At 49.0% G+C, this 27373-nt stretch overlaps 1 protein-coding gene across 10 annotated transcripts in view; it reads left to right on the top strand.

The window, feature by feature from the left end:
- Positions 1–27373, top strand: part of ANAPC1 (anaphase promoting complex subunit 1) — a 394152-nt gene that overhangs the window by 124054 nt on the left and 242725 nt on the right. For 8 of the 10 annotated variants that reach the window (XR_012502949.1, XR_012502945.1, XR_012502943.1 and 5 more), the window contains exons 49-50: positions 14740–14814; positions 17049–17133. The gene's annotated coding sequence lies outside the window, so the exon portion shown is untranslated. The remainder of the gene's footprint in view (positions 1–14739; positions 14815–17048; positions 17134–27373) is intronic. The other 2 variants (XR_012502944.1, XR_012502952.1) reach the window with 1 other exon arrangement.

The raw sequence follows: 27373 nt of genomic DNA, 5'->3' as shown, positions 1-27373 counted from the left end.
CTGAGCCGTCCTGTCCCAAAAGGGAACTTTTAATACATGGACTTTCTTTTTCTTTCTTGGACACAATTATGCTTTGGGGCTGTGGTATAAGTTTAAACGCTGGGGAACCTAAGATAAATATTTCAGCCTTTTTTCCTTGCCTGTCCCTCACAGTCACCAGTGTGCCCTGCTGCATGAGGGGATTCTCTGAATGACATCTGTACCCTGGCCTGCTCTAAACACAGAGTCCCCACAAGTGCAACAGCTACAGACCAGAGCAGGGCGGGTGCCAGCAGTGGAGACACCTGGAAAGCAATAGTATTTGTGTCCTGATTGTCCAGACTGGGGAATGGCTCTTGGAAAAATTCCAAAGTACTGGACAGACTTCTCTTGACGTGCGCAGTGGTGGCATTCCAGGGAGAGTCAGTGTATTTAATTTAATATAAATTAAGTAATTAATTTGTTGTTAGTGGAGATACTGAGGGTTGAACCCAGGACCTCATGCAGGCTGAGCACGCACTCTACCACTGAGCTGTCTATCCTCCACCACCCACCCTGACTACCCCCGGCCCAAGTCACTGTTTTTTTAAACTATGTTAAAAAAAAACAACACAACACGATGTTTTCATGTAGAATGGCATTTGGTCCAGGCTCAGACAATAATGAATGGATTTTCACCTACACGGATGTCAGGATGATGTTTGAAAATCACGCGGGATGTGGCGTGATTCTTTGTCATGAGGGACTCTTCTGGCATTCCTGATTTCACCTGACAAATGCTACCGCTGTCCCTCCCACATCATGGCGACAACAGAAAAGACCCTCCACCCCCGACTTCCTAAATGTCCCGAAGGAGGACTTGCCTCCCTGGATGAAACCCACGAGCGTGAATTGAGACATTTTGAAAAGCACACTAGGGTGAGCTGCAGACACCCCAGCCACCTCTGTTTGGTAAAGGGGTACTTCTCTCTTTCCCCCTGAGAACACATGCCTGTTTTAGAAATCTAGAAACTTCTGAGGCCCATCCAAAATTAGCCCCTTTGAAACACAACCTGCTACAACGGTTTTCCTGGACAGGTGATGTTTTTCTTTGTGTATTGCTCGAAGTGAGAAAATGACTGTATTCCAAAACAACAATCAACAAAAATACCTTGTAAAACAAATTGCTTCTTTAGAAAGCCAGCTGCTCGTAGGGCCAAAACTCATGTAAGTGTTGCCAGTTTCTAAATATGGATGTGAGAAAAATCATATGCTGCACCAGCCCCAATCACCATGCAGATAAGGGCGAAATTCTGTCTTCAGCATCCTTGGGGGACCCTCTGTTGTCAGTCCGCTCCCCGGCCTCAGGGAGTGCTTACGCTCTTTGTGGGGCCGGGTTCTGGGGACTCTGAGGCACCTTTGTGCACAGGTGGGATCTGAGTGTGTTGGGGGACCCTGTCCTCGGTGAGGCTGGGACATCTACCCATCCCTGGTGCCCCCAGCAGGGACTGGGGGCAAAGCTGGGAGACAGCACCCTGTTCTAGACTCAGTTCCATCCCACTTAAGAATCCAGACCTCTCTGGGAGCTGGCCCTTCCGGTCAGGAAGTTTGTTTACATTAAAGTCCAGAGCTCCCGCTTCTGTACCTGGCCTGGTGATGGGGCCAAGGGGAACAGGTAGGGAGTGGAAAGCTGGTTCCTCACAGGAAGAACACCTGAATGTGACTTGGCGCTTCTCCGAGCATCTGTGCGCCCTGGGCCGTGCTGCCGAGTGAGAAGCTCCCACATGCCCGGTGCCTGGGGCTGCGCTGGGCGCTTCACGTGGAGCAAGGCCGCTCTTGTTCCCGATTCTGTTACCAGGGCAGGTAGAGAAGTTTGGACCAAGAGGGACGCCAGCTCAGGCCGTGTGGCCCCCTGCACCCTCATCATCTGTCAGACAATCTGCTGTTAGAGAAGGCCCCCTGGGCTCCTTGAATCACATCCTGTCCTCCCAGAATGCTCTGAGAAGTGGGGTGGCCAAAGGGGTCTTTAGAGGGCCTTTGGGCCACCTGCATCCTCTCCGCCAGCTTTTCCCAGCCTTGGCTGGGATGTCCTGAGTGACTAAATAGTGCAGCCCTCCACATCTGGGTGTGGCTGGCTGGCACTTCCTGCCCTGGGGCCCGGTGGGGCACGTGACCAGTGCTGGACAATGAGCTTTGGGCCAAAATGACTCTGTTCACTCACGTGCTGGTGTGAGACCCTCCAGAGCTCTCTTTCCTCTCTTTTCCTCCCAGAGGTGGGCAGCATTGAAAGTGGAGGTTCCTCTACCCGTGGGGGTCCCTGAGTGACCCCAGTGAGCACTTCAGGTTGGGGCTACGGTTGAAAATTCAAGGCCCTCCCAGCTGTAGGTAACTAGGGGGTATCTAGAAGGGAAAGCCAAACCCAGAGAATTGGGCATCTAAGGAAAATATTACTCAGAGAGACTTGAAAGATTTTAGGGAATCATGGGCTGAATCAGGAGATTCCTCTCTTGTGGTCACATTCAGCGTGGATCTAAGCCATTATCAGTGTTTGGCTGGTGCAGGACCAGCGTGGACTTGGGCGGGGAGGGGTGGTGTGCTCAGCTTCCACCATGTCTTCAGTGCAGAACGAGTTATTTCTGGTCCTTGGGTGTGTGGTTTAGAACAGGGCTCTAAGGTGCATGTAAATTCTGTGGAATCTTGTTGAAAGGCAGATTCTGTGGTTCAGCAGATCTGGGATGGGGCCTGAGATTCTGCATTTCCTCCAGGCTCTCAGGAGGTCCTGATGCTGCCGGTCAGGACCACACCTACTGTGAGGAGAGGGTTTAGACAGCAGAGCTCCTTCTGAGAGCAGTGAGTGCTGGTGAGAAGGTGGCCAGGCTGACCTGTGCAGGCCGCAGTTGTCCCTGGAGCGCCACTGGGTGGCTCGTGGTCCCTGGGGTGTTCTGATGATGGTAATAGCTGGGAGAGACTTTACTGCTAGGCCCGTGCAAACAGGTTTTAGAGGAGGCTGGATTTTAGTTTGGTCTCTGAAATATCGCCAATTTGGCCACAGAATAGTTTGTGAGCTCCAAAATAAGTTTCATTTTCTGGCATATTGAAATAATTAGAAGTAAGACAACTTTCCCTGCTCTTTTTGAATAAAGAAGATAATGAGGCTGATGAACCAGAGCCAAGACGCTGTGGTAGGTGGAATCCTAGGATGGCTCCCAAAATCCCTGCCCCAGTGCACACACACCTCCCAGTTATTAATCAAACAATAATCTTGGTGCTGCTGTAAAGGGATTTTGCAGATGTAATTAAGGGCCCAAGTCAGTTGACTTTGGTGAAAGGAGATTACGCTGAGTGAGCCTGGCCTAATCAGGGCTCACCTGATTTGAAGTGTGAGGGGGACTTGATGAGAAGGAGGTGTCCTTTGCTGGCTTAGAAGATGGAGGGGGCTGTGTGGCAGGGAAGGCAGGTGGCCTCTTGGAGCTGAAAGTCAGCCCTGACTCACAGCCCGCAACAGAACAGGGGCATCAGTCCTACAGCCCAGTCATACACCTGAAAGAACCTGCAGGCTGACTCTCCCCCAGAACCTGCAGGAAAGAGCACGCCCACCTGAAGTCAGACCCTGGGCGGAGAACCCAGCCAGGTCAGGTGGACTTCTCACCCAGTGAGCTGTAAGCTGACAAACGAGTGTTTTTTGAAGCTGTTAGATTTGGGATCATTTGATACGCTGAATGATCTGAAATAGGAAACTAACGCAGCCACAAGAGGTGATCTTCCTGACTGTGAGAGCTTCATGGCGGTGTAGCCGTGTGCACGTGGGAAAGCCGTGCTCATCTTCTTATAAGAAGCTTCTGGGTCCGAATTGCCACAGATCAAGTGCTTTGAATCTGAAAGGCATAATTTTGTATGTAAAGTTTGGTTTCTTCTTTTTCTCTTGTAGGAAAAAACTTAAGATCATATATAAAGGGAAGATCTATTATTTCCTTAAAAAGATTGTGCCTGGTGAAGACACTTGTGGTGTTCTAAGTATGGTATTTATGTCTTTCTGTTCAGTCCAGTAGGGAAAATACGGTCTGAAAATACCTGGTGACCACTTATGCTCACAGAGGGGTGGGGGTGGGGAGCGGAGGCGGGGGTGCTGAAGCCGAGTCAGAATGCTGCCATATGGCGCCTGTTGACTTTTTCTGGTTAAATGTTATTCAAGTTTCTAAAAGAGATCTCAGTTGCTTTCTTAGTCAATCAGGGCTGCCATGACAAAATACCAGAGACGGGTGGCTTAAACAACAAACATTTATTTTTCACGGTTCTGGAGACTGAGAAGTCTAAGATCAAGGTGCCAGCAGATGCCGTTCCTGGTGAGGACGCTCTTCCTGGCTTGCAGGCAGCTGCCTTCCTGTTCTGTCCTCGTGTGGCCTTGCCTTGGGAGGGGAGGATTCACGGGGAGGGGGAGAGAGAGAGAGACAAATAGACAAGAGGAGAAGAGGAGGGAGAGAAAAAGGGAGGAAGAGAAGAGGGGACAGGAGGGGCTGAGGGGGAGGGAGGCAGAGAGACAGAGCTCTCTTGTCTCTTCTTGGAAGGGATCATCGTGATGGTACTGCTCTCATGACTTCATCTAAGATGCCTTAATCATTGCCCAAAGATCCCACCTCCAAAAACCATCACATTGGAGGTGCTTCTTCAACATCTGAATTTTGAGGGGGGACACACTCAGTCTATCACAGATGCTTGGACATGCTGGGGCAGCATTCTGCATGAGCCGTCCCAAGAAAGACTCCTGGGAGGTGCATCTCACCCCTCTGGGCTCCCAGCTGCAGTCACCAGGGAACTCTGACCAGGTTGGTATCAGACTGTAAAAGAGCTCAACGAGGGAACCTTTCGTGGGTGATCTTGTAAACGCCACAGGCTCAGCACAGTTTCCAAATAGCCCAACATCATTTATTATTACAATTTCATAATTACCATGATGATTGTGTTCTAATGGGGGCGCAGGTGGCTGATACTTGGGAGAGTCCATGTTCTTTATTGTTTAATTCCAAGTTCTGGTTTTTCAGCAGAACTGAAAACCACATGGTACTCTTCACTCTGTGTCCGTGTGTCTCTCCTCTTCTTATAAAAGGACATTGATCATATTGGATTTAGGGCTCACCCTAATCCAGCCATGACCTCATCTTAACTAACTATATCTATTTCCAAATCAGGACACGTTCTAAGGTTCCTGATGGGCATGCATTTTGGGGGAGACCCTACTCAACACAATATACCTTCTTTACAGCTTACATGTCAATAGCCATATGAGTAAAATGTGGATATAATTTCAGGAGCACTACTGCACATTACAATTAAAATTTGCATGAACAGCACCAGGCTATCCTGAAGCGGGGAGTGCCTGTTCATGTGATGTCAGAGCAATGAGCCTGGCTCTGGTACTCGCATTTTTCTCCACCTAAGACCAGGTACAGATTTTAGTGTCTTTCCAGCTCCCTCAAAAGTGGCAGTTGGGTTTTCAGTCTTTTTGAATCTTGTTCATAATTTGCCCCAGCTGTGCGTGGGTGCAGTTATTTTTAGTCCTTTATAGTTTCTTTGTATTTTGTTGCTGGAGGAGACATTTGTCTGGGTATAAGCACTGCATCAAAGGGTCTGAGGTCCCAGGTTCCAGGTCCCAGCCTGTCTCAGGTAGAAACCACAATGAACTGGAAGGATCCTGGATCCTGAATTGCCATGGGGAGGGCTGCCTGCTGACCACTCATGTTGGGCTGCCTGTGAACAAGAAAGAACCTTCGGGAGGGCAAGTCTCTGAGCTTGGAGGTTTATCAGCCACAGCGCTAGTGTCCCCCTCTGACACCATCCCCAACGCAGCTGCCAAGTCTTCTTCCCTCATTGTCAGGAGGGACTCAGTTCTGCCCCAGCTCCAATTCCCAGCACACACCCCAGCCCTGCAGGGTGCTCAGTGGAATGTGTGGCAGCCCAGGGGACAAGGCTCTCTCCTCAATGGGTGGTAGGATTATAAACAACCCAAAGTTCTTCTGGATTGGAAGTTAAGTTTAGCTAACTGCAATGCTTCAGGGTTCATTGGGGATAGAAGGGAAGGGGGACAGTCCTGTAGCCTGGTGGGACTGAAGGATGCTCTGCATCACCCGCTGTCCTCTGTAGCTTCCAGATGGTGTCCCATTGTGCCACTTAGAAAATGCCAGCATCGCTTTTATCCCTGATGTGACCTAACGTGACTCGTTCCATCTATGACAGAGCATGTGCTTGCGGGTCTTTTTTTTTTTTTAATAAGAGCTTAATTCTTTTCACCTGCTCATCTGGAAAGTTCAAGCCTAGGTGCAGACTGTGGTGCCACAGATGTGACCAGCGTTTCCACCCCATCTCACCTGGACGGAGGACACGCCCCTTGCTGGCACTGCAGCGTCACCAATGCACATGAAGGTACTCATTTCCACTCATAGCTGTGATTTTTAAAATGATGATGCAAGCCTCTGTTCTTTTTTTTTTTTATCCTAATGTTCAGTTAACTTAACTGTGGCCACTTTTCTTTTGAACTGAATAGTGCTGACTATTTTGAACTGAATATAGTTTATACGTTTATAAGGCATCAGTTATTTTGGTAATTTCATTCACCGATTCATTTATTCAACAAGTATCTACTGAGCAGAGAGCTTGTACCAGGAGCTGTTAGAGGCCACAGGATCTAACAGTAAATGCAAGACAACCCCCAGTTTCTTTTCAACTTGTAATTAAGTTGGAATTAAGTTTACGTTATTTCTTCTTACCTTAATGTTTGCATTCTGCGGCTGTGTTTAACGCTATGAGAAGGTGACAGCTTCAGAGCCTGGCAGACAGGGCCTGGCATCGCCCTTCTGCCCCTGCGTTTTCTGTGAGTGATGAGTGCCAGGGGGCTGCTGCCTGCCGGTCCCTGTGTGCAGGATGCCTGATCGGAGAGAACCAGTCGGCGAATTACTTATCTGGCGTGAATAATGCATGACTGTTTTGCATTTTACAAATCAGCTCATGTTAGTGCAAATTAATCACCCTGTATTTGGTTTATCAAATACCTCAAAAAAAATCGCTGCGTTTTGCAGGGCAACCGCCTCCTGGTCCCTTCACCCCGCAGCCTGCTCCCTCCTTCTGGTGCTCACCTACCCATGCCCCGCGCACCCGCCCACTCCCACCCTGCCCTCAGCACCATCAGGGAACAGGAAGACACAGAGACACAGGCTCAGGACACTCTCAGAGGAGCCCTGACTGCTTAGGGGAAGGCCAGCAAAGGACTAGATTCCCGGAGTGGGGCAGGAGGGCAGTGTGGGGCCTGCAGTTAAGCCCCCCCACCAAGACCAAAGTCAAAACTTGTGTTTGTCTCCATTTCAGAGCAGAACCAGCTTTGTAGATTTTCTTGAAGCCGGTCCTCTAGGGCTGAGGTGTGGGCAGGATGGCACTGTCACATTTGCATTTGCTGATTTAAATCGGAAAAGATGGCTGTTGGTAAAGCAGCAGGTTATTCCAGCTGTGATTACTCTGTGCAGCTGAACCTTTCTTCGCAAATGGCTGGGGCTCCGTCACGAGATGCCCCACGTGGTAGCAAATACTTCCGTAACTTTGAACTGGCTTGGCTTCATTTGCTGCACAGGATGGTACTCGTCCTCCAAATGCAATTTTGCAAGCACCTGATTCTGTGTGGGTAATCAGCGTTCAAGTTCCGGATTCTATGTCAAGAGGTGTTGAATGAAAAATAGGTGAAATCTTATGGCTGCAAAAATTACTGTGCTGACTTTGAAATGATGTCTTTAAAAATTCCTTTAGACTTACATTTTTCTGATGATACCCACTTTTCAAAGTACGGAAAGCAGCAAAGCACCAAGTAAGGGGCCAGCATCTCACAGGACCCCAGGTAGGATTTGCTTTCTCACCAGTTTTATTTTGGGCGTCCTTGACCCACATGTCATCTCCCACCTTCTCCCTCTGTTTCTTTAGAGCAAGATTTCTGCCCTGTTTCTTCCTCGGAATCTCCTGGATGTGTTTGTCATCTCTCTGAGGATGTTTTTGCTGTTGAAACTGCGGGAGGGGCATGACCCCAGGTCTTCCCTGGGGAGATGAGCATTGGGACAAGGCTATGTGGAACCCACCCGAGACCCCCAGGGAAGGGAGCCCTTGTTAAAAAGGGCATTTGGGGCAGTTCCCAAGGATGGAAGGAGGGAACGGACAAGGACCTTGGAGGACACACCTGTAATAATGGTTGGGGGCCTCCACGTGGCAAGCACAGGTCCAAGTGCTTGAGGAGAAGGAACAGGCGTGGTGATGCCCCATTGCTGACACCACGGAGTCGGGTGAGGATGGCTGAGCACGCAAGGGGGCTTCCTGTTACGGGTTTGGCCGGCCAGGACGATGCCCAGCCCCCGTACCCTGACACCAGCCACTCTTGTGTGGTACCTGAGTGCCTGCAGGCAGTAGGGACCTGATAGTTACTTACAGGCTAAATGTATGGCGCTTTTAAATACCGACCAATAATCGATAGTGCTGTAGGAGAGGGTGCTGTTCCTAAAGAGGGAAGTCCCCAAGCCCCCCAGCCCCGGATGCCCGACCCTCTCTGGGCCCCTCCGTTCGTGTCTGTGCAGGGTGGCCAACCGTCTGGGCTCCTCTGGGTTGGTCCTACCCATATGTGAATCACATTCCTGGGTGGCATTCGATGCCCACAGTGTGCTCCCAGGACCTGTGATGCTCTGGCGGTTGATGCAGCCCAAGACACCTGCAAGGCCAGGGGCCCAGCTCCTGAGACGTCCTTGCACCTGGTTCCGCAAGCTGGGCTGAGCCCTGGTCCTCAGCTTGATTTTTTTCTTCCCCTGAGTTAGAAACTTCTGTTGTTTTCATCTTACAGATGAAGAGGCCAAAATACACAGTTTACGTAACTTTCCCAATTAACCTCTTTCTGATTCTCAGGTCTCTAAGGAATATCTCTTTCCATGGGTTCCACATGCTTTTGTTTTATCTTCCTTTGGCTTATATTTTAAAACCACTTTTATTTTGAAAAATTTAAAAAAAATATACAGAAGTACAGAGAACATACAAACCCCTGTGATCACACCATTCAGATGGGGTGGTTAAAACTATCTACTCATTCTTGCCACAGGGGTTGTTTTGATGGTAGGTGGGAGTCCCAGTGGTTCTTACCCACTGCCCCAGGCCCCACCCTGCCCCAAGAGACTGCCGTCCTCAGGACCCATGTGTTTCCTTCCAGCCCATTTCTTATACTTTTGCCTACAATTCCCATACCCAGCAAAAGGAGTAGAGGTTTATAGAGAACTCCTCTACCTGTCCCTCAGGGTTTGTGGTTGGCCCCATTTCACCACATTTGCTTATTTTCCCTTCCTTCCTCTTTGCCGACGCATTTTAAACCCCATCCCAGGCACCGTGTCATTTCATCCTGACTGCTGGCTGCATACAGTGCTAAAACACGTGGACTTTGGAGAAACGTAACTGCAAAGCTACTATTCAATGTAGCAAAATTATCAATAATTCCTTATCATCCAACACCTGCTCCAGAATCAGATTTCCCCGATTGTCTCAAACATGTCTTAGAGCTGGTCTGAGTCAGGATCCAGCCCTAAGTGTGGGCATCCCTTTTGCATTCTGTTTTTATGCCACCAGCATGAGGAAACCAGGTCACTTGGCTGGAGAACAGTTCTCATTCTGGGGTTCCCTTGGCTTTCTTGCGACATGAGAGAAGCCCGTCTTGGCCCATTCAGGCTGCTGTAACCAAACACTGCAGACTGGACGGCTTATCCACAGTAGAAACGTGTCCTTTACAGTTCTGGAGCCTGGAAGCCTGCGATCAGAGTCCTGGTGTGGCCAGGTAAGGGCCCTCTTCCGGGCTGCAGGCCTCTCGTGTCCTCACGTGGTGGAAGAGCCTCTTTTATAAGGGTGCTCATCCCACTCATGAGGGCTCTGCCCTCTTGACCGAACCGCCCCAAGGCCCCCACCTCCTCATACCATCCCGTTGGGCAGGAGGCTTTCAACACGTGAATTCTGGGGGGACACAAACGTGCAGCCCGTAGCAAACCTGATCCCCCACTGTCGTTTCCCCAACCAATGGGTCGCCTTCTACAGGCTGGACCAGAGGCAGGTCAATTTCTTTGGCAGGAAATCTTCGTAGATTTAAACAAATTCACGTGTGTGTATGTGTGTCTTTCTAAGCGCGTGATCTAGCTTGTTCACTTTCGCCGCTGAGCAGGCCGAGTTCTGCTCCTCCGCTGGGCCGTCCGTGGATGCTCGGCGCCGCCGCCCTTCTGTTCTTGGAGGAGAGCGGCAGTGTGCACCCTGCTGTCCGCTTCCCAGCCCACAGGTGCCAGGGGGTCGCCAGGGGTTTTGCCCAGGGCTGTAATTACTATGAATAGTCCTTTTTTTTTTTTTTTGAAGTAAAGATACCTCGCTGCTTATGACAAATATCTGAGTCCACAGCACTAAGTGAACCCAAACACTGATATTTATTTTTCAAACAATGGATAACTTTTAAGTTTCACTTTCAAATAATACATGCTAGTAACAAAAGTAATCAATTACTAGCTTAATTGAGAAAGTAAAAACCACCCTAAACCCTGCTCTGGCTGTAACCACAGTTAACAATTAGTTGGCTGTCCTTCTGAATATTTTTCTATTCGCACACACACACTGGACCCGAAAGGAACCCTAATATACATATTTTTCTGTGGCTAGGTTTCTTTTTTTAATTTAATGTTTCATGGACATCTTTTCACATCAATGTGCTAAAATCGAAATAATTTCTTTTAACAGCTGGGCAGCATTCCAGTGCCCAGGGATGATGTGATGGTTAATTTTGTGTCATCTTGTCTGACCACGGGGTGCCCAGATAAAGTGTTATTTCTGGGTCTGTCTGCCGGGGTGTTCCTGGGGGAGGTCAGCACTTGAATCAGCAGACTCAGCAGTGGGCGATGGAGGCTGGGGCTGGTGTCTAAGCTTGTGTGCAGGTGGCCAGAGACCTCCAGGTTACAGAGCAGATGACTCACAGGGCAGAGTCACTCACGCAAAATGTGAAGCACACATTCCATGTCCGGGCCCATGCTCTGTCCTGTGCAATTGAAATAAATAATAAATTACAAAAAAAAGAAAAATCCCAGCTTCACTTAAAATGCTTGACACGTACAACTTTTTATAGAGGGCCTCTGGCATGCTGCTTCAGCTGGCCGTTGGGTTAAGTGTCACTAAGACTAAGGTGTTTCCTTTCTGGGGCACAGCAAGGTGGGGTAGGGAGGCTGCCGGCTACCTCTGTTCTTATTAGGTCGGGTCTCTCTGAAGGAGGCTGAGTTCCCAGCGTGGGGCCTGGTTCCGACTCTGCCCGCCCCACGGTTGCAGGCCCACCTCTCTGAAGCCATGTCTTTGGGGACTGGAGTGTCTGAATGGGGGCTACCCCTTGGGCACTCAGCCAGGGGGGCATTTCCTGGTTGCCTTGTGGGCCGACTATCACAGTGCCCTCCAGGCCACAGGGCACCCCCCTAGGGACAGCTCAGGGGCCTCCTGTGCTGGAGGTGGGCGTGGACAGAAGAGGTCCTGCTATGGCCTCATGCTGCCTGTCCCTCCGGGGAGGACTCCCAGCCCAGGACCTCTCCTCTGGCCAAGGCTCCTGGGCAGGTGGCACTTTTGAGGGGCTGCTGGTTGTTTTACAATTGCTTGATTGATCGGTTGATTCAAGCTGGTTTGGAGACATCTTGGATCATCCTCAGTTATTACATGATGATATCTTAAAGCTACCTTGCAAATTCCCATAACTAAATACACTTGAATCTACATTTGTTCTCAAACCAAGTCGGTGCATAAATACGTGGAGTGCGCACAACATCGCGGGAAGGACACCCTCACGTGGGGCGGGCGGGTCTGTGCAGCAGCGGCTGCTCACGTGCGACACCTGCCTTGAGTCCGGGGCCCCTCGTGTCCAGTTCTTCGTGTTCTCGGGTCCCCGACTTAACCATCCGCTTGGTCACTGTGAGTGTTGGACGCCCACCTTCAGCACCGGGTGGAAGGTTGGGATTTCACTGTCCTGTTCATCCTGGGACCCCAGCCTGTGCGTGACACCTAGAAGTGAAAATAAAGGAGTGGAAGCTGTTTCATATTTAATGGTTTGAGAAAATGCATTTGTCTTAATTTTAAATTAAACAAAAGATACAAAGAGATTGAGCTCAATTCTGTTAAAAAAAAAATCCCCCAAATGTATGCATAAGCACACCCTGCAAAAGAGCTGGAACACCAAGATGTTAACTGTGCTTGTCCACCGATGGTAGGACCTGGGACAACTCTTTTGTTCTATTTTTGGAACGTATTTTTAATATTTTCCGAAGTGTCATCACTGAGTATACATATTGCCTTTATCACAGGACAAATCAGCTTAAAGGGAACAACCAAAAAAAAAATCAAATATTTCACATTTTACAATTGCTTGATTGATCGGTTGATTCAAGCTGGTTTGGAGACATCTTGGATCATCCTCAGTTAGTACATGATGATATCTTAACTACCACATTTTCTTTTCTACATAGAAAATAGAATCAAACAGTGGGGAAGGGCTGGGCCCTCAAGGTCAGGAGCACCCGGCCAAGATGGCACAGGCTACGTGACTCAGTGGCCGGAGCTGACTGGGGGGGAGAATCAAGATGTTTGTTTATGTCTTGCCAACACCAAGCGCAGGCGCAGGTGGTTTCTCCAGCTTTGCCTGGTCGTGGGCTCGGCACATGTGATTCATGTAAGTCTGGCTCTTTCTCGTGTGTGTGGCGGGACACTCCTCACTACACACTGGGTGTCTTAGCCACAATCCGTTCCGAGTGAAAACCTGAGACAGAAATCGAACTGGGCAGCGGGGTTTCCAAAAACCGGGGGCAAATAACCCCTGTCAGGCGTATTCACGTATGGCTGTAACGAGACCCCAGTTGACACTGTCCTCAGTGCTTACTGTGGCTCAGAGAGGGCCATTACACGGGATTCTGTGGTTCCTCTGGCTGATTTCAAACCCTAGCTCAAGAAATGCATAGTGGAGAGAAGCAGACTGGCTGGAGTCCGGCCGCCTCTGGCCCCTGGACTGTGGCATCAGCAGCACCACCACTGTGGGGTTGGAGCCTCACTTCTGCAAGATATGTGTCGTGATGCCTGCCCTTGCAGGACTGATGAGTCAGCAAGGGCCTCAACACCCAATGGCTTTCTTTGTTTTTTTTTAATTGAAGTATAATTGATTTACAATACTGTGTTCAGGTACACAGCAAAGTGGTTCAGTTATACGTGTGTATATATATATTTTCAGATTCTTTTCCATTATAGGTTATTACAAGATATTGAATATAGTTCCCCGTGCTGTACAGTAAATCTTGTTGTTTATCTGTTTTACACATAGTGGTGTACAGGACGGCTTTCTTATTGCCTTTTTCTTCCTGGTTGGGGTTGGTATTTACCTCTCTAATTTTAAGGGTTTTTTTTTTTTTCGCATTCTACTCCTCTCTTTGTATTGTTTTTCTCTTTGTATTGAAATACCTTTATCCCTTCTTCATAAAAAACTCTTCATTAGCGTGACTTCTTTTCCAGAAGCAGTTCTGAAAATGCAAATGTAAATGCCCGAGAAGGGCACCCACTCAAAGGACAAACACTGTCAGTTTGTTTGCCGCTGCAGAGCAGGGTTGCCTTGGGTGGCTGTGGGGGGCCCGGACCCCACACTCCTGGGCTGGCCTCACAGAAGGCAGCTGGAAAGAAGGAAAAGGGGAGAAGAAAACTAGAAGGCAGCGAAGTCAAAAACCGGTTTTGTTTCTGAAGTCTATTCAGGACGTGATAGGGTAATCTCAGCTTGGGACAGCTGGGAGGCTGCTCGGTTTCCTGCAGGGCTCACACGATGACAGGTATCCCCCTGCAGGCTGCGCCCGCCACCCGGCCACCCTGCCCCGATGCCAGGCCAGGCAGGCTTTTCAGGGAGGTCTTTTCCCTCCGCACTCGGTCTGGCGCATCTTATCTTTGGACTCAATGGAGTCTTGTCTCTTTGGGATGATAAGTGTGAGGAAGCCTTATTGGATAATTTTCTCTCTTGAAATTTCACTCTCCTGGGGGGAATATGTACTCTCATTAGATATGAAACACATCGTGTTTTGTTAAACTTCCGCATGGAAACAGAGCTGAGACTTCCAGGCAGGTCCAGCGCTGATGACAAATCCATCATTAATCAGCTCAGCAGTCGTTTCCTTGCACTGCTGTGTCCGACACGGCAACACCGAGACGCCAGCGTGACGTTGCCCACGTTCCAGATGCTAGCTGAAGTGGTCTTTCTTTTTCTGCTCCGAGGAGCAGCTCGATGGGCAGAGGGGTGAGGATGGGGAAGTTGAGGCAGGAGAGGAATGTGTAATGAGAGACTCAAGCTCCAAGGTCTGCTTCTGGGGTGCGAGCTCACAGCCTCCCTGCAGGCGGGCAGGTGGTGGTGGTGGGTGCAGAGGGCAGCTGTCAGGCAGAGGAGGCGGGGGTGGGGGTGGGGGCTGCAGGGGAGCTTGTGCCCCCTCTCAATGGAACGAAGCCTCTCAGCTCCAGCCAGTCCTCACCATGGGAAAATGAGAGCCACTGTTGCCAGATTGTCTGATTTTTTTCCCCCACGAGAGAAACTAAACTCTGGATTTTTTTTTCAATAATGCAAAAATGCCTGATTTTTAAGTGTTGACAACATATTCCTTTTTAAAAATGGTAATACTCTGCAGGTCAAATGTACACATTTGTGAATAGTATCTGGCCTCCAGACACCTGATTTGCTTTCTCTCTTTGTTTTAGCCGATAAAGGATGTCTGGTCTCCAAATGAAGGCACAGAAAAAATTGTCAGAACATCTATAGCTAAAGAAGACTTGGTTAGTAAAGATGTATTTCCCCCTCACCTTGAAGAATCTGTTAGGAAGGAGCCATGATCTGAGATGGTTCCGGGAGGCTGAGATGTTCAAGGTCCTTTCCCAGGGTCAGAAAACACTGTGTTCAGACCACGGTCATGGGGTTGGGGGCTTGTATTTGAACTGTCACCAGTGCTAACTGTCCCTGCCCCAGTCCCCTGTTTATCATCTGTAAAATGAGAGAGCTGGATGGGGTGCGAGTATTTTAAAATGTATGTGTGTGTGTTTTGAACACTCTTACTTAAAACTCAGAAATCAGCAAATGAAGCAGATGAGTGAAGAGCTTCTGTAGTTGGGTCTGTAGCCTCCACCTCCCCGCCCCCAAGGCCATATCTCTTCCAGAATCTTCACTGGGGTCTGTTTTCCCTCATGCTCCTCTGCGAGCCAAGCTTTTGAGACACATTTGGACGGATGCCTTTCAAGAGGAGGACTTGGCCAGTGCTGCTTCTCACTTAGAGAGGAGAGTGGAAAATCCAGAACTCAAGGCAAATCATCTTTGAAGGTAAAGCATATTTTCCTGGTGAGTTAGAACTCCCACTTCTACTAAGTGAAGAAATACAGCCTAAAGAAACTTCAGGAATAGGAGACATGGTCCTGAAGGAGGCATGGGTCCAGGTACTGTTTGGCTATCGTTCATTAGTGAAAAATCACAAATTTAGTCCTGAGGACGCTGATGGAAAAAACAAGATGGATTATGTCCTGCCAGCAAACTGGGCCCCAGGGATGCTGGCTGTGTGCTAGTCAGTCCTTCTTGCTGTGCATTTGGCCTTCGGAAAAGCGGGGACCACAGATGTCGATGTGAAGCGCTGAGGATGAGCTTTGACGGTGCCGGCAGAGGGAGACAGTGTTTGGAGTGAACTCTGTTCTCAAACAGCATTTCTCACAGGCGCCCGGCTGGTGACCGATGAACCGGCACGTTTGTGGAATTAAAACTGGCATAAGAGCCTCTGATCAATTGTAATGGAGATGATGATAACAGCTCTGTTACACACTGTACGTGGATTTCCTCACTGAATCCGTACAATTGTTGCTGAGTCCAAACTCGTTCTGCTCGCTGCATGACAGGCTAATAAATCAGGAGATGAGGTGTAGGGCGAGGAATAATGACTTTATTTGGAAAGCCAGCAGACCGAGAAGATGGGGGACTCATGTCCTAGGGAACTATCTTACCCAAGTCAGCATTCAGGCTCTTTTTATACCAAAAAGGGGGAGAGGGTGTGGTTGGTTGTTGCAAACTTCTTGGTGTCTAAATCCTTTGTTCTTGTAGCTGTCCAGGTAGGTCAGATCATGGTGTTCCTGTAAACCTCCAACAAGACAAATGTTATTCCCTGTTCTGCCAAAAAAAAAAAAAAAAAAAAAAAAAAGGTGTTCTACCCTCAAAGGTCAGAGCCTTGAGAATGGGCTGTCCTGCGTATTTCAGGCTCTAGGCAATGTTCTTTTACCAAAGGTGCAGAACCAGCATGACTGAGCCCAGGAAACAGAGCACAGGGTTAGAGTTAAAGAACAGATCTAATATGGAGTCAGATCTGTTCTTCCCTATTACACGATGACCCTCCGAGCAAATACTTTGACAATTTTGCAGACGAGGACCCCCGGGATGACAGAGCAGCAGGGGTAGGAGGGGATTGGAGCCCCCCAGCCCAGTCTGCTGCCCAGGCCAGGCTCAAAGTTCCTAAGAAGCCAATTCCTGCTTATCCTACTGGCCTGTAGGATTGTGGGGGGCTCTTGGCATCCTTGTCCTTAGTGCCGCCTCCAGAATCCCTGCTTCCTGGGGGATGAGCATGGAGTTGAAACACGGCAGGGGTGGCCTTCCAGGGTGGCTGCCAGCTGGCAGTTCCCTGAGGCCTCTCTGCTGTACCAGCCGGTTCTAGGAGGGTCTACAGTTCACTCCCGTCAGGCCTGGATCTGCAGAGACTTCTGGTTTGTCCTGTCAGTTCAGCTTCTCTGGCAGATTCTGCGTTGACTCAGAAGCAGAGTGCCTAGGCTGTGAGCACTAACAGTGGCCTGCTTGCCCCAAGCTGTGGACTGAATGTGCCCCTCCGAATGCACACTTTGAAGCCTAAACCTCCTACGTGATGGTGTTAGGAGGGGGGGCCTTCGGGAGGTGATCAGGTCACGAGGGTGGAGCCCACGTGGATGGCATTAGTGCCCCTGAAAGAAGAGACACAAGACAGATGATCTCTCTCTCTCTCCACCAGGTGGGACAGTGAAGCTTCAACAAGAAGACAGCAAACCAGGGAGGGACTGTCACCGGACACTAGATCTGCTCCAGCCTCCAGAACTGTGAGAAATCATTTTTTGTTGTTTGAGCCATCCAGTCTCTGGTGTTCTGGTGTAGCAGCCCAAAGACATCTGGGCCCCATTCTGCAGGAGAGAAAGACAAAACTGGGTCCCTCTTTTCCTTTGCACTGGCTCTCGGGGACCCTGTCACATCTTGGCGCTGCAGGAGGTGGTCCCGTGGGCAGCGTGGCTTCCCCGGGTGCTGAGTGAGAGGGCCTGGGTCCTCCGGGGGGCTCCTGGGAACGGCAGGCTGGCTGGGAAGTCAGGGAAGGAAGAAGCTCCAACAGAGTGAGAAGGGGCAGGAGGTGCCCGAGAAAGGGCGCCATGGCACCGCAGGGCTGGCGGTTCCAGGCCTCAGCCCGCCTGAAGCTGGGGCCAGAGGGACACCCCAGGGACCTCCCAGCAGCTCGTGTCTGCGGGTCAAAGCTGGTCCCCATGTAAGCATCAGATATCGCCCTCAGGCCAAACCACGCGTCTTCACAAATGAACCAAAGGGAGGCTTAGAAAGGATTATCCCCGAGAAAAGAGGGTTATCCTGGTCTCCCAGCCCTTCAGCCACCCTCCCCAAATTACAGTGAAAATGCTCGCCTGGTGTGCGCGTCTCATGGCAGGAGGTACAGTGTGACTCACAAGTACGGACGAACTCCGAGTCCCCTGCTCCGTGATTCCCTTTGGCAGAATGCAGGTCACAGACGGAGAGCTCTGGAGGGACCCCCGGTGTTTTCTTGTTGAGATGGGCTTTGGAGAGCGCCTGCTTCATGCCCCGCCTTTCACAGACGTGGCCCTGAGGACCGGGAGAGCAGGACACTAGGACCAGGGCCACACAGCGACTTACGGGGCGGAGGAGCCGTGGGGTTGGAGTTGGAGGCCCGCCTGAGGTCACGGCTGTGCCATTTACAGGTCGTGTCATCTTGGAAAACCCTGACCTCTCGGAACCTCATTCTTTCAGCTGCAAAATGGGAATATTAATGGCATGTGCTCTAGGTCTTTGGTGGGGCCTGAATAGGTAAAAGCAGGCTCACTGCTCAGCCCCCGGCCTGGAATAGTAATCGTTCTTATTCTGCTATTGTTAGTGGTTTCAATGCCTCATTCATTGCAACCCGTAGTTACTCCTATTTATGGGCTCATGTTTTAATTTAAAAAATATTTATTAGGTCTGTACTATGTACCCAGTAATTAAGCCAAATATATGACAACTCAAAGGTTTTAGCCGGATCTGCTGGAAACTGAGTTTCCACCTGGAGGCAGGAGTTGAAGAGACGGCAGTGGGTGTGGTTTTGAGTGTGGATGGAGGAGAATGGATGGGACCTCCAGAAACAGGAAGAGCCAGGGAAAGGGTCTGGGAAGGGAGGGCACTCAAGGGTAAGAGGTCTTGGGCAGGGAGCCCATGTAGATGGCTTTGTGCATTTGGGGGTGAGAAGCCTGGCTCAGTTCTTCCCTCGCCACGTGGCTCTGAGTGATCTCTTAGGCTTCTTTGAGCCTCAGTGTCCTGATCTGTAAAGTGGGTCACTAATAGCACTGCTTTTATAGGGTGTTGAAAGGACCAAACTGGGAAATACATGGAATGACTTAAGCTAGTGCCCAATAAATGTTTAGTACATGCTTACTCTTCGGTTTGAGGCTTCAATGTTCTCATATTTAAAAAGGAAGATTACAACAGCTTTTCTGCTCTGTAAAGAAAACAAAAAAGGGCCACGTGTGTGAAAGTTATCTGGAAATGCAAACTTGCAATGTACTATTATTGTTGGAGGAAACTTGAATTCAGTTTTGTTTGGGAGGGCGGGGAACGTTAGGGACACGGGGAACTTTATGTGTTGAGTTAGGAGAACAAGATTACAGAATCACATGCTGGGTTTTGAAAGAAAAAAGTGGTCTAAAATACAGCTGTGTGTTTGCCCAAAAGATTTGTGGAAAGAACATAAAATCCCTCATCACTGGCCTCTAGTTTAATAAAAGAAAGGGAAGCTTGATTTATGGGCCTGCCGACCGAATCAGCAACGTGTGGTGCCATCCGTGAGACAGAGGGAGTCGTTCTGGGCAAACTAACCTTGTAAAGTGGGAGCAGGCTGCTTGGGTCCCTAATTACCAGCGCACGCTAATCTTCGAGGTAATCCACGAAACGCTTGTGAAACGATTTTTCCAGCAGCGATGGTTGGGCACACATGCTGCTAACAGAGCAGTGTTCTGCCCACCACGTGACTGAGGATGGGTCTTTCCAAATGTTCCAGTTTGAGCGTGGTGCTTTATGCCGGCTGAGAACTCTTTTCATTTGGGGAGAGTGTAGATAGCTACTTTTTTGGAGTTTCTTGTTGTGAATTCCAGCCTGCCCCGGGCTAGGCTGTCTGCCCCTCAGTAATGAAATTACCCATAAGCCTGCGTCTCGGCGCTCCCTTAATGATCTGGTACCATGTTGAACGCAACGAGAAAGCACCAGAGCCAGGGGAGGTGCGTGGTGGTTGTGACTGCACCGAAAGGCAGGCAGGTGATCAGAGAGAAGCTCTTGAGAAGGAAGCGAGGGCACGAAGAGGGCCGCTGCCTCCAGGGGCTGGGACGGGCGGAGGGCGCGTCCATTCCAGTGCAAATTCTCTCCCACTAACTGCGCGCCCTTCAATTCCAATCAACTCGGACCTTGCCCAGAGTTTGTGCCGTCAGGGGCTCAGCTCCACAGGACTGCCCACCGCTGCAGAGCCCCGTTGCAAGTCCTGAGTCCCCAAGCTACTCACACTGCTGTCTGACTACAGTTTGCGGGTCCCCATTTCCCCCTTCAGGTTCTATAATTTTCTAGAGTAACTCACATTGTTCAGGAAACTGCTATACTTCCAATCACCATTTTCTCCTAAAGAATGAGCAACCAGACGAAGAGAAGTAGTTCAGGGCAGCAAGGTCTAGTTGTGGGGAGGGGTGGAAGGCAGGGTGGCAGGTGCATTTTTCTGTCCCGGTGGAATCGGGGCGTGCCCCACTCTGGGACATCATTATGCTCACGATCAGGAAACTCCCCGGCCTCGGTGTTTCAGGTTTCACCTGGGGTTTCATCACCTAGGCATGCTTAATTCAACCATTGGCCATGTGGTTGAATCTCCAGCACCCCTTGGGCTCAGGGGTGGGGCTGAAAGTTCCAAGTATAATCAGGTGCCAGGCAAGGCTCTGCCCTCGCAGGACCGGGTGGTCTTTATTGGTAAAATGAGGATGGTTTCAGGACCTGCGGTTGAGGGCTGTCATCCAGATTTGACAGGTAAGGCTGGGAGTTTCAGTGGCCTGGTGCTGCGGGGCCCTGGAAGGGCAGGACTGAGGGTGGTTCAGAGCGAAGGTTTCAGACAGCACAAACACCACACTGTTAACCCATCCCCCAAACAGTCCACAAAGCTTTCTAAAAAGGTAAAGTTAAGACACATGACTTTGTCAATATTTGGAATTTGTTGTCTTTAGAGATAGTCTTTGTTGAAAAATCTAAATAGTTTGGAGACAGATGAGGATGACGATTGCTCTGAGCCCGAATGGGCTGTTAAGAGAACAGGGCCTTTCAGGGGCTGTTTCCCTAATGTACTGGTTCTGGGAGGAATGGCCAGGTCCTTCTACAAAGAGCTTGTGTCCAGGACCCCGTGACATATCCTAGTCTAGAGAGCCCTCGGGCTTGACCTTGATGGCTTTTCTGATTATGATCGTCTTTGTTACACTCAGTGTTTTTCAGCAGGAGAAATGAGCTCGGAAAATTCTTTGCCATATTGCGTTCTTAGGAAGTGGAGTTGGTAGCTATGATCCAAAGTTTCCCCTATTAGATCTGTTGCTTTAGCTCTAACCCTGTGCCCTGTTTCCCGTGCTGAGTCATGCTGGTTCTGCACCTTTTGTAAAAGAATGTTGTCCATAACCTGAAATGTACAGGAGAGCCCACTTTCAAGGCTCTGACCTTTAAGGGTAGAACACATTTCCATTCATATGGAGATAAAAAGTTGCAGAACAGAGAATAACATTTGCCTTGTTGGAGGTTTACAGGAACACCATGACCTGATCTACAGGACAGCTGTAAGAACAGAGGATTCCGACACCAAGAAATTTGCAACAACCAACCACACCCAGTCCCCTTTATAGTATAAAAGGAACCTGAGTTCTGACTTGGGTAAGATGGTTCTCCAGGACATTAGTTCCCCATCTTCTGGGTCTGCTGACTTTCCAAATGAAGTCGTCGTTCTTTGCCCCAACACCTCGTCTCCTGATTTACTGGTCTGTCGTGCAGTGAGCAGAACGAGTTTGGACTCAGTAACAGAAGCAGAGCTACCGGCCCGCCTGTAGCTTGGTCAACAGAGAGAGGGTGTGAGGAGACAGGACTCCTGACCCTAGCTGTGGCTGTACGTGCTTGGGTGCTCTCAGAAAACCAATTTCCAATTTCTGGATCTTGGTTCCTCAATATAAACAAAGAGGATTCAACCAGATGGCGTTTATTCTTTGTTTTCCAATTCTCATGAGATGGATGACCTCACCACCATCAGCGGTGACGCCGCTTCCTGAGAGGTAACCACGTGCCAGGCCTGGTCAGCACTCCCCACCTCGGCCGCGTTCTCCCCGGCAGCGCCTCCAGGAGGCAACAGCCTAATTATCCTCATTTGCAGGTGAGGGAGTCAAGGCTCAGAGGCCGAGTCCACTGAGTGACAGAGAACAAGCTAAGAAAGAGTTAAGGGAAAACTGGCTTCATTAACAACCGCAGGCTGTGTAGAGAAGCCTCAACAGAAAGGGCTGGGTGAGTGTGGTTGAAGACATCTGGAAAGCTCTTTAAAAACAGGAGGAGAGAGAGACCCCCAATCTCCGCAGAAGAGACCCTGCCTGGCTCAGGGCCGGCCCTGGGCATCCTGGTCGTGCTCTGCCCAGGAGTAAGGGACGGTCCCGTGGTAGCTTGGGATCCTTGGTGATGGCCCTCCGTGAAGAAACATTTGACTCTTTGTTGCTGTGTTGGGGAAACACGAGATAGGAAGGTAAGCCACTCAAGAGGCAAAATGGAGCCAAAACCATCTCTTGCTTTTGCAACCTCCTGTGCATTCAGTCTACCTTCCACAGCATCATCATGTACTGAAAAATTAAGGAGACACAGGGGTCTGATGAGGGGGACTTCGCCCTTCCACCTACACAAAGCGTGTACCCTCGGTTTTCCAAGCACGGGTTAATGAATGTAATGACTGACCATCTCTCTGCCAAATCCGCAAAACACAATCTCAGCCCTGAGACCAAATGGTTTCAATTCCCCACTCCCTCTCCTCCTTCCTGCCTTCAAGATAATTCCGGGGGGGACGCGCCGGGCGGAGAGCAGGTTAGAAAGCGTCAGGGCTCAGTCCTCCCACGGCCCACAGACAAACCTGCTCTGTCTCTCTTAGGATAAGCTTGCCATGGTTCTCACTCCTCTTCTCTGTCGCCGTATTTGAAAGTTTCTCTGTATTGTGATCAGCTAGGCTCAGTACACTCTTCTCTTTAAATCTCACAACAACCCAGTCAATAGGTCTAACTGGCTGGGTTTGCAGATGAGGAAAGTGAGGTTCAGAAAGGCTGAGCTGCCTCTTTGAGGTCACCCAGCTGTGAGCAGTGAAGTCGGGAACAGGCTCAGGCAGTCTCTCTGCTTCCTGAGCTGCTGGTCAGCCCGCACAGACACCCCCCCCCCACCGCTTCCCCTGTTTTAAGGCAGGGTCTTTAATGCCAAGCTGTCCCAGGGCAGGCAGCCAAGCAGAAGGTGAACCCTGGGGCCATGTTTCCACAGTTGACCCAAGAACTTGATGCATGTCTGGGTCTCCAGCACCAGAGCAGGGGGTTCAGGGAGGAAGGACCAAAGATGGGAATGTGATTTGCCTTCCTTTTCATGGCTCAGGACTCAGGGCTGCTAGAATTTTCTCCATGTGGGAGGCAGTGTCCGACTTTAACTAGATTATGAGCATGGAAACTCCAGTAGTGTGTGTCCGTCCATCAGAATGAAATACTGCAATTAATAGAACTGTTAGAAATTAGAATGATCGTTTTATGTCTTACATCATCTTGGGCAACCTTTCCCACATACACAGGACTTTGTGGTGTAACAGTTTGGCACATGACATTGTGTAGACGTGGTCTGGAAAGGAATATGTTTGTACACCAACAACGAAGACCCATCTTCCCTTCCCTGGAGAGGTGATCCTGGGGCAACAGTGTCCTTCCAGTTAAAGCACAGTGTCACCATTGAGCAGCCATATTATCCCTTTTAATTTCCTTTTTGTCCCAGTGACATCAAAGGCTTCAAGCTTTGGCATAAGAAGGAGCAATTCCCTTTGTGGCCGTGCTTTTGGAAGGAGTTGGTTCCATCAACTCTAAACAAAGAAGGGTGACACGAGTGACTTGGGAGTGGCATTAACAGACTGCGCACTAGAAAACAGCGGGCTTACTAACCGCGGCATCACTGACCTGTAACACATCCCAGGTTGTGCACGTACTTAAGACCACGATCGAAAGCAGATCTCTTAGAAATCCCCATACGTGATAAAGATGAGGTCCCTTTTGGGAAAGGAAGCAAGTATACCTCAGTGTAGGCCTTCCCAGTTTGGAACGGTTCGGGCTCCAGTGATGTAGACCAGTGTACATCCCTGGGCCAGTTTACATCTGTGTAAAACCTTCTCACCTTCCAACCCTTAGAAGAAGCAAGGAACGCTCACGTGAACCCCGACCCATCTGCCTGCTCTGGAGTGCTCCAGAAAGAGAGGAGAGAAGAGGGGGTCTCGGTGTTAGCGAGGGGCCCCCTACCAGGACACTGACGAACAGCTTCCGGAGGCAGACACAGAGCTGCTTCAAGTGGTTGTGTCAGCGGTGACTAAGGCGCCTCTGGCCCGCGGAGGAGCGGTTAGAAACACCAGCGCAAGTGATTCCCCTTACCTACCGACCACAGCGACCACAGCCTGCCCTCGCAAAGCTCTCCCGAGGGGAAAACCCTTTTCTAGGGCTGGCGGTAACTCAGTTTTACAGGACAAAGAGCAGGGCGTGGGGCTGGGGTTGAGTAAAACTTTCAAAGCCTGTGCGACCCTCTTAAAAAGAGCATCATTTACAGTGGATGAAACTTTGTGTTTGTGGTCATGTCCATGAAAGCCTTGAGATGCGTCTTGGTGCTAGCAATGTGATGTCTCTAGGGGGAGTCCGACTTAGAACTGCAGCCTCTTTCTCTGCAACATACGTTTTCCCCTCCGTGCATGGATTCTGTGCGTTGGATTTGAAGTCCTTAAGAGTATTTCTCCAGAAATGAACCCCGTCTTGCAGAAGCTGACCCTGGGAATCCGTAGACGTGACCTGGACTTGTGTTAGCAGGTGGTGGCCGAGCGTAGAGGTGAAGTACGTGGGTCCAGGCCCAGCTTCACCACTAACTAGTAGTGGCAACTTGGCAAGGTTCCTTCTTTTTTGTACCTCAGTTTTCTCATCTGTAAACTGGAGATGATGGTAGTAAAATATGCTTTATAGGTTTATTGGGAGGACTAAACGAGTGAATAATACATATACAGTGCGAAGAACACTGCCTGACACGTGGTGTGCACTCAACTGGGTCAATGAGTGATGCTGTCAACGTGGCCGCGGCAGTTCCAAGCAGCAGCAGAACCGTGTGCTGGAGTTCTGATGTCGCACACTTGCACATTTCCAAGAGCTGCCTAACATTTCCCCCTGGTCATCTTCAGAGACACTTTTTAATTCAATTCCGTGTATGCACATTCCTTCCTTTTGTGCTATCTGAAAGGAGTTGGACATGGTTCAGAACTCTGGGGAGGAGGCAAGCGAGATAAAGTTTTCCCTGTGGACCAAGTCAGCCCTTGTAAATGGTCTGTCTCTGATACTCAGGGAAGCAGCCGCTCCGTCTCAGCAGGACCAGCCCTTGATCCCTCCTGGCAACGTTGATGAGGGGGGCGTGGATCTTGGTCGTGTTTTTTGACTTTGCTCGCAGCTTCTGCTCAGTCTCACTCTCACCTGCACTGCTGTCTGCTCATGGTCCTCCTGGTGGTTTCTGGATGGCCTTTCCAATGCTTTTTTTTTTGGGTGAACCATTTAATTGAAGTATAATATGTGTAGAGAACCATGTGTGCATCATGCTGAATTATGACTGAGTCAACACACGCCATTTAGATAAAGACTTTGAGCATTACCAGCACCCAGTACGTGCTCATGTCTCCTCCCAGCATCACCTTCTCCAAAGGGAACCACTGGGCTCACTTCCCTGACGGTAGACTGATTTGGCCGGTTTTATTACACTTTGCATAAGTGGAACCACACAGTATATAGTCTTTTGAGCTTGGCTTCTTTTGCTTAATATTCCATCTGTGACAGTCCTTTGTGTTGTAGTCCTTTTTTTTTGCATCCCTGTATAGAGCTCTATTGTATAAAGTTATTCATGAATTCTCTTTGTTTGTACATTCTCCTTTTATGGACGTTTGAGTTGTTTTCAATTTTGGACCATCATAAATAGTGGTGCCATGAACCTGTCTTTTGGTAAACCCATGTAGGCATACCCGCTGGGGATGCATTTGGGAACAGAACTGATGGGTCAGGGGTATGCTTATGTTCAATTTCAGTGAATCTTGCCCCACCGTTGTCCACAATGGTTGAACCACAAGTAGCATGAGGAGCTCTCCTCTCCCAAACATCCTTATCAACGCTGGGTACTGTTAGTTTATTTTCTGGAGTGTGTGTAGTAGTATCTCACCGTGGCTTTAATTTGCATTTCCCTAGTGACTAAGCAGATGGGACACCTTTTTAAATATTTGTTCACCATTTGGATACCTCCTTTTGTGAAGTGCCTGTTTACATTATTTGCTCAACTTTAATTTTTTTAATTAAAATGTTTTAACTTGCTCAATTCTTAAATTGGGTTGTTGGTCTTTACCTAATTGGGAGATTTTCTTTATGAATCCTGAATGTGAGTCCTTTGTTGAATATATTTGCTGCAGCTACCTTCTCTTAGTGTGTGGTTGCCTTTTTACTTTCTGATGGTGTCTGGTACCCACGACTCTGATCTCTTTGTCTATGAGTTTGCTTGTGTTTAACGTCTAATTAACCTACAACACTATCTTAGTTCCTGGCGCACAACACAGTGATTCAGTATTTCTGGACATTACAAAATGGTCACCACGATAAGTCTGGTAACCATCTGTCACCATACAAAGATATTAAATTATTATTAACTATATTCCCCATGCTGTCTTGGGGACATTTCATCCCCATGATTCATTTATTTGGTAACTGGAAGTTTGTACCTTTTAATCTCCCTCATTTATTTCCCTCACTTTCCCACTTCCCTCCCATCTGGCAACCACCAGATTGTCCTCTGTATCTATGAGTCTGTTTCTGTTTTGTTATATTTATTCATTTGTTTTGTTTTTTAGGTTCCACATATAAGTGAAATCATATGGTATTTGTCTTTCTCTGTCTGATTTATTTCACTAAATGTAATACCCTCTAGATCCATCCATATTGTCCCAAATGGCAAGATTTCATTCTTTTTTTATGGCAGAGTAGTATTCCATTGTGTATAGATGCTACAACTTCTTTAACCATTTATTTATTGATGGGTACACAGGTTGCTTCTGTATCTTGGCTACTGTAAATAATGCTGCTATGAACTTAGTGGTGCATACATCTTTTCGAATTCTTTGGGAAAAAAAAAACGAGAAGTGGAATTTCTGGATTTTATGGTAGTTCTACTTTTAATTTTTTGAGGAAACTCCATACTGCTTTCCATAGTGGCTGCACCAATTTACATTCCCACCATCAGTGCAGAAGTGTCAAAAGTAAGCCCCACTGGCCTTCAAAGCCAGACATTCTGAAGGTTCACCTTCCTGGTACAGGACCCCAACGCTGGAAAGCCTGACATGGGTCTTGGATCCCTTGCTCTTTGGGGAGAAACTCTGCCATTATGATTATCCGCCCGTCATGTGTCACCTACCCAAGGGTTGACTGTGTCTGACTATACTGTGTCTTCATCCCTCCTACCCGTCTCATTGGGGTTCCTCCTTTATGTCTTTAGTTGTGGAAAATATTTCCTGCTCGTCCTCAGGTCAATCTCATCAATAGTTGCTCTATAAATAGTGGTATTTTGGTGCAGCCACAGGAGGAGGTGAGCTCAGGGGCATCCTATGCCACCATCTCGGCCACTCCCCTGAAATACAACTGATATTTGGGCATTGATTGTATGTCCCGTAACCTTGTGGAGCTTGCTTGTTAGTTTTGATAGACTGTTGCTGTGGATTCTTTAGGATTCTCTATA

Source organism: Camelus bactrianus, chromosome 28, assembly GCF_048773025.1.
Source record: "Camelus bactrianus isolate YW-2024 breed Bactrian camel chromosome 28, ASM4877302v1, whole genome shotgun sequence".
Taxonomy (NCBI): domain Eukaryota; kingdom Metazoa; phylum Chordata; class Mammalia; order Artiodactyla; family Camelidae; genus Camelus; species Camelus bactrianus.
This window is presented reverse-complemented; position numbering and strand designations above follow the sequence as displayed.